The sequence below is a fragment of the Eucyclogobius newberryi genome, unplaced genomic scaffold (assembly GCF_026437365.1).
Source record: "Eucyclogobius newberryi isolate DKJ021-1_F unplaced genomic scaffold, fEucNew1.0.hap1 SCAF_248, whole genome shotgun sequence".
Lineage (NCBI taxonomy): Eukaryota > Metazoa > Chordata > Actinopteri > Gobiiformes > Gobiidae > Eucyclogobius > Eucyclogobius newberryi.
The window spans coordinates 7,969-14,278 of record NW_027315888.1 but is presented as its reverse complement, the minus strand read 5'-3'; positions in this window follow the sequence as shown (position 1 = coordinate 14,278).

The window sequence follows — 6,310 nt, the reverse complement described above, 5'->3', positions numbered from 1 at the left end:
AAAAGAACAGAGCTGACATGTCCTCAGTTTTGTGTTGAGGTGGTTGTGTTGGTCGTGTCGGTTGTGTCGGTTGTGTTGGTTGTGTTGCGTTGTGTTGGTCGTGTCGGTTGTGTTGGTTGTGTTGGTTGTGTTGGTTGAGTCGGTCGTGTCGGTCGTGTCGGTCGTGTCGGTTGTGTTGGTTGTGTCGGTTGTGTTGGTTGTGTTGAGTTGTGTTGGTTGTGTTGAGTTGTGTTGGTTGAGTCGGTTGTGTTGAGTTGTGTTGGTTGTGTGCTGGTGAATCAATCAATTGACGTCAGTTGCGTTGAGCTGATCCTCAGAGGCTTTAGTTCATCTCACTGAGCTGTAGGTCACGGTCTCCTCGCTCTCTCTGACCTGAGCAGACAACAAAAGGAGGCATTGTATGGTCATGCTTTAGACCTGCTTTAGACCTGCTTTAGTCCTGGTTTAGAACTGCTTTAGACCTGCTTTAGTCCTGCTTTAGTCCTGCTTTAGTCCTGCTTTAGTCCTGCTTTAGTCCTGCTTTAGTCCTGGTTTAGAACTGCTTTAGTCCTGCTTTAGTCCTGCTTTAGACCTGCTTTAGTCCTGCTTTAGTCCTGCTTTAGTCCTGCTTTAGTCCTGCTTTAGTCCTGCTTTAGTCCTGCTTTAGTCCTGCTTTAGTCCTGGTTTAGAACTGCTTTAGTCCTGCTTTAGTCCTGCTTTAGACCTGCTTTAGTCCTGCTTTAGTCCTGCTTTAGTCCTGCTTTAGTCCTGCTTTAGTCCTGCTTTAGTCCTGCTTTAGTCCTGCTTTAGTCCTGCTTTAGACCTGCTTTAGTCCTGCTTTAGTGCTGCTTTAGACCTGCTTTAGTCCTGCTTTAGTCCTGCTTTAGTCCTTACCTGGGGCGTGTACTTCTGCTGTAGCTGACGGTGGTGTAGAACGCTCCCTCCTCGACTTCAGGTTCAGTCTTTAGAGAAAACATGACATCATTATATTTCTCATCTAAAGAACCAGTTCAAACTCAGAATCACAGGTTTATTGTCATTGAACAAAATTCACAAACATTGGAACTTGTCCTGGTGATACAGGGCAACACAAAACAATAAAACAATGAACAATGAACAAAGTCATAACAACAACCAGATATAAGAAATAAGTAAAAATAAAGTTAAAAAAATAGGCTTAATATGTACAGAAATTTACAGTTGTACATTTGTGGCAGGAGGTTCTGGTCCAGATGGACCGTAGCCTCCTGTCTGAGGGGAGTGGCCTCCTGTCTGAGGGGAGTGGCCTCCTGTCTGAGGGGAGTGGTCTTCTGCCTGAGGGGAGTGGCCTCCTGTCTGAGGGGAGTGGCCTCCTGTCTGAGGGGAGTGGTCTTCTGCCTGAGGGGAGTGGCCTCCTGCCTGAGGGGAGTGGTCTTCTGCCTGAGGGGAGTGGCCTCCTGTCTGAGGGGAGTGGTCTTCTGCCTGAGGGGAGTGGCCTCCTGTCTGAGGGGAGTGGTCTTCTGCCTGAGGGGAGTGGCCTCCTGTCTGAGGGGAGTGGTCTTCTGCCTGAGGGGAGTGGCCTCCTGTCTGAGGGGAGTGGTCTTCTGCCTGAGGGGAGTGGCCTCCTGTCTGAGGGGAGTGGCCTCCTGTCTGAGGGGAGTGGTCTTCTGCCTGAGGGGAGTGGCCTCCTGCCTGAGGGGAGTGGTCTTCTGCCTGAGGGGAGTGGCCTCCTGTCTGAGGGGAGTGGTCTTCTGCCTGAGGGGAGTGGCCTCCTGTCTGAGGGGAGTGGTCTTCTGCCTGAGGGGAGTGGCCTCCTGTCTGAGGGGAGTGGTCTTCTGCCTGAGGGGAGTGGCCTCCTGTCTGAGGGGAGTGGCCTCCTGTCTGAGGGGAGTGGCCTCCTGTCTGAGGGGAGTGGCCTCCTGTCTGAGGGGAGTGGTCTTCTGCCTGAGGGGAGTGGCCTCCTGTCTGAGGGGAGTGGCCTCCTGTCTGAGGGGAGTGGTCTTCTGCCTGAGGGGAGTGGCCTCCTGCCTGAGGGGAGTGGTCTTCTGCCTGAGGGGAGTGGCCTCCTGTCTGAGGGGAGTGGTCTTCTGCCTGAGGGGAGTGGCCTCCTGTCTGAGGGGAGTGGCCTCCTGTCTGAGGGGAGTGGTCTTCTGCCTGAGGGGAGTGGCCTCCTGCCTGAGGGGAGTGGTCTTCTGCCTGAGGGGAGTGGTCTTCTGCCTGAGGGGAGTGGCCTCCTGTCTGAGGGGAGTGGCCTCCTGTCTGAGGGGAGTGGTCTTCTGCCTGAGGGGAGTGGCCTCCTGCCTGAGGGGAGTGGTCTTCTGCCTGAGGGGAGTGGCCTCCTGTCTGAGGGGAGTGGCCTCCTGCCTGAGGGGAGTGGTCTTCTGCCTGAGGGGAGTGGCCTCCTGTCTGAGGGGAGTGGCCTCCTGTCTGAGGGGAGTGGTCTTCTGCCTGAGGGGAGTGGCCTCCTGCCTGAGGGGAGTGGTCTTCTGCCTGAGGGGAGTGGCCTCCTGTCTGAGGGGAGTGGTCTTCTGCCTGAGGGGAGTGGCCTCCTGTCTGAGGGGAGTGGTCTTCTGCCTGAGGGGAGTGGCCTCCTGTCTGAGGGGAGTGGTCTTCTGCCTGAGGGGAGTGGCCTCCTGTCTGAGGGGAGTGGCCTCCTGTCTGAGGGGAGTGGCCTCCTGTCTGAGGGGAGTGGCCTCCTGTCTGAGGGGAGTGGCCTCCTGTCTGAGGGGAGTGGCCTCCTGTCTGAGGGGAGTGGTCTTCTGCCTGAGGGGAGTGGCCTCCTGTCTGAGGGGAGTGGCCTCCTGTCTGAGGGGAGTGGTCTTCTGCCTGAGGGGAGTGGCCTCCTGTCTGAGGGGAGTGGTCTTCTGCCTGAGGGGAGTGGCCTCCTGTCTGAGGGGAGTGGTCTTCTGCCTGAGGGGAGTGGCCTCCTGTCTGAGGGGAGTGGCCTCCTGTCTGAGGGGAGTGGCCTCCTGTCTGAGGGGAGTGGTCTTCTGCCTGAGGGGAGTGGCCTCCTGCCTGAGGGGAGTGGTCTTCTGCCTGAGGGGAGTGGCCTCCTGTCTGAGGGGAGTGGTCTTCTGCCTGAGGGGAGTGGCCTCCTGTCTGAGGGGAGTGGTCTTCTGCCTGAGGGGAGTGGCCTCCTGCCTGAGGGGAGTGGTCTTCTGCCTGAGGGGCGTGGCCTCCTGCCTGAGGGGAGTGGCCTCCTGTCTGAGGGGAGTGGCCTCCTGTCTGAGGGGAGTGGTCTTCTGCCTGAGGGGAGTGGCCTCCTGCCTGAGGGGCGTGGCCTCCTGCCTGAGGGGAGTGGCCTCCTGCCTGAGGGGCGTGGCCTCCTGCCTGTGGGGCGTGGCCTCCTGCCTGAGGGGAGTGGCCTCCTGTCTGAGGGGCGTGGCCTCCTGCCTGAGGGGAGTGGCCTCCTGTCTGAGGGGAGTGGTCTTCTGCCTGAGGGGAGTGGCCTCCTGTCTGAGGGGAGTGGTCTTCTGCCTGAGGGGCGTGGCCTCCTGCCTGAGGGGAGTGGCCTCCTGCCTGAGGGGCGTGGCCTCCTGCCTGAGGGGAGTGGTCTTCTGCCTGAGGGGCGTGGCCTCCTGCCTGAGGGGAGTGGCCTCCTGCCTGAGGGGAGTGGTCTCCTGCCTGAGGGGAGTGGCCTCCTGCCTGAGGGGCGTGGCCTCCTGCCTGAGGGGAGTGGTCTTCTGCCTGAGGGGCGTGGCCTCCTGCCTGAGGGGAGTGGCCTCCTGTCTGAGGGGAGTGGCCTCCTGCCTGAGGGGCGTGGCCTCCTGCCTGAGGGGAGTGGTCTTCTGCCTGAGGGGAGTGGCCTCCTGTCTGAGGGGAGTGGCCTCCTGTCTGAGGGGAGTGGTCTTCTGCCTGAGGGGAGTGGCCTCCTGCCTGAGGGGAGTGGTCTTCTGCCTGAGGGGAGTGGTCTTCTGCCTGAGGGGAGTGGCCTCCTGTCTGAGGGGAGTGGCCTCCTGTCTGAGGGGAGTGGTCTTCTGCCTGAGGGGAGTGGCCTCCTGCCTGAGGGGAGTGGTCTTCTGCCTGAGGGGAGTGGCCTCCTGTCTGAGGGGAGTGGCCTCCTGCCTGAGGGGAGTGGTCTTCTGCCTGAGGGGAGTGGCCTCCTGTCTGAGGGGAGTGGCCTCCTGTCTGAGGGGAGTGGTCTTCTGCCTGAGGGGAGTGGCCTCCTGCCTGAGGGGAGTGGTCTTCTGCCTGAGGGGAGTGGCCTCCTGTCTGAGGGGAGTGGTCTTCTGCCTGAGGGGAGTGGCCTCCTGTCTGAGGGGAGTGGTCTTCTGCCTGAGGGGAGTGGCCTCCTGTCTGAGGGGAGTGGTCTTCTGCCTGAGGGGAGTGGCCTCCTGTCTGAGGGGAGTGGCCTCCTGTCTGAGGGGAGTGGCCTCCTGTCTGAGGGGAGTGGCCTCCTGTCTGAGGGGAGTGGCCTCCTGTCTGAGGGGAGTGGTCTTCTGCCTGAGGGGAGTGGCCTCCTGTCTGAGGGGAGTGGCCTCCTGTCTGAGGGGAGTGGCCTCCTGTCTGAGGGGAGTGGTCTTCTGCCTGAGGGGAGTGGCCTCCTGCCTGAGGGGAGTGGTCTTCTGCCTGAGGGGAGTGGCCTCCTGTCTGAGGGGAGTGGTCTTCTGCCTGAGGGGAGTGGCCTCCTGTCTGAGGGGAGTGGCCTCCTGTCTGAGGGGAGTGGTCTTCTGCCTGAGGGGAGTGGCCTCCTGCCTGAGGGGAGTGGTCTTCTGCCTGAGGGGAGTGGCCTCCTGTCTGAGGGGAGTGGTCTTCTGCCTGAGGGGAGTGGCCTCCTGTCTGAGGGGAGTGGTCTTCTGCCTGAGGGGAGTGGCCTCCTGTCTGAGGGGAGTGGTCTTCTGCCTGAGGGGAGTGGCCTCCTGTCTGAGGGGAGTGGCCTCCTGTCTGAGGGGAGTGGCCTCCTGTCTGAGGGGAGTGGCCTCCTGTCTGAGGGGAGTAGTCTTCTGCCTGAGGGGAGTGGCCTCCTGTCTGAGGGGAGTGGCCTCCTGTCTGAGGGGAGTGGTCTTCTGCCTGAGGGGAGTGGCCTCCTGCCTGAGGGGAGTGGTCTTCTGCCTGAGGGGAGTGGCCTCCTGTCTGAGGGGAGTGGTCTTCTGCCTGAGGGGAGTGGCCTCCTGTCTGAGGGGAGTGGCCTCCTGTCTGAGGGGAGTGGCCTCCTGTCTGAGGGGAGTGGCCTCCTGTCTGAGGGGAGTGGTCTTCTGCCTGAGGGGAGTGGCCTCCTGCCTGAGGGGAGTGGTCTTCTGCCTGAGGGGCGTGGCCTCCTGCCTGAGGGGAGTGGCCTCCTGTCTGAGGGGAGTGGCCTCCTGTCTGAGGGGAGTGGTCTTCTGCCTGAGGGGAGTGGCCTCCTGCCTGAGGGGCGTGGCCTCCTGCCTGAGGGGAGTGGCCTCCTGCCTGAGGGGCGTGGCCTCCTGCCTGTGGGGCGTGGCCTCCTGCCTGAGGGGAGTGGCCTCCTGTCTGAGGGGCGTGGCCTCCTGCCTGAGGGGAGTGGCCTCCTGTCTGAGGGGAGTGGTCTTCTGCCTGAGGGGCGTGGCCTCCTGCCTGAGGGGAGTGGCCTCCTGCCTGAGGGGCGTGGCCTCCTGCCTGAGGGGAGTGGTCTTCTGCCTGAGGGGCGTGGCCTCCTGCCTGAGGGGAGTGGCCTCCTGCCTGAGGGGAGTGGTCTCCTGCCTGAGGGGAGTGGCCTCCTGCCTGAGGGGCGTGGCCTCCTGCCTGAGGGGAGTGGTCTTCTGCCTGAGGGGCGTGGCCTCCTGCCTGAGGGGAGTGGCCTCCTGTCTGAGGGGAGTGGCCTCCTGCCTGAGGGGCGTGGCCTCCTGCCTGAGGGGAGTGGCCTCCTGCCTGAGGGGCGTGGCCTCCTGCCTGAGGGGAGTGGCCTCCTGTCTGAGGGGAGTGGTCTTCTGCCTGAGGGGAGTGGCCTCCTGCCTGAGGGGAGTGGCCTCCTGTCTGAGGGGAGTGGCCTCCTGCCTGAGGGGCGTGGCCTCCTGCCTGAGGGGAGTGGCCTCCTGCTTGAGGGGAGTGGTCTCCTGCCTGAGGGGCGTGGCCTTCTGCCTGAGGGGAGTGGTCTTCTGCCTGAGGGGCGTGGCCTCCTGCCTGAGGGGAGTGGCCTCCTGTCTGAGGGGAGTGGTCTTCTGCCTGAGGGGCGTGGCCTCCTGCCTGAGGGGAGTGGCCTCCTGCCTGAGGGGAGTGGCCTCCTGCCTGAGGGGAGTGTCCTCCTGCCTGAGGGGAGTGGCCTCCTGCAGAGATGAAGTCTGCAGCCGATCATCTTCTCAGCAGAGGGCACTGTAGTCTCTTTTTGTCCCTGTCTGTGGCTCCAGCGTAACCACACGCTGATGGAGGAGGTGATGGAGGAGGTGACGGAGGA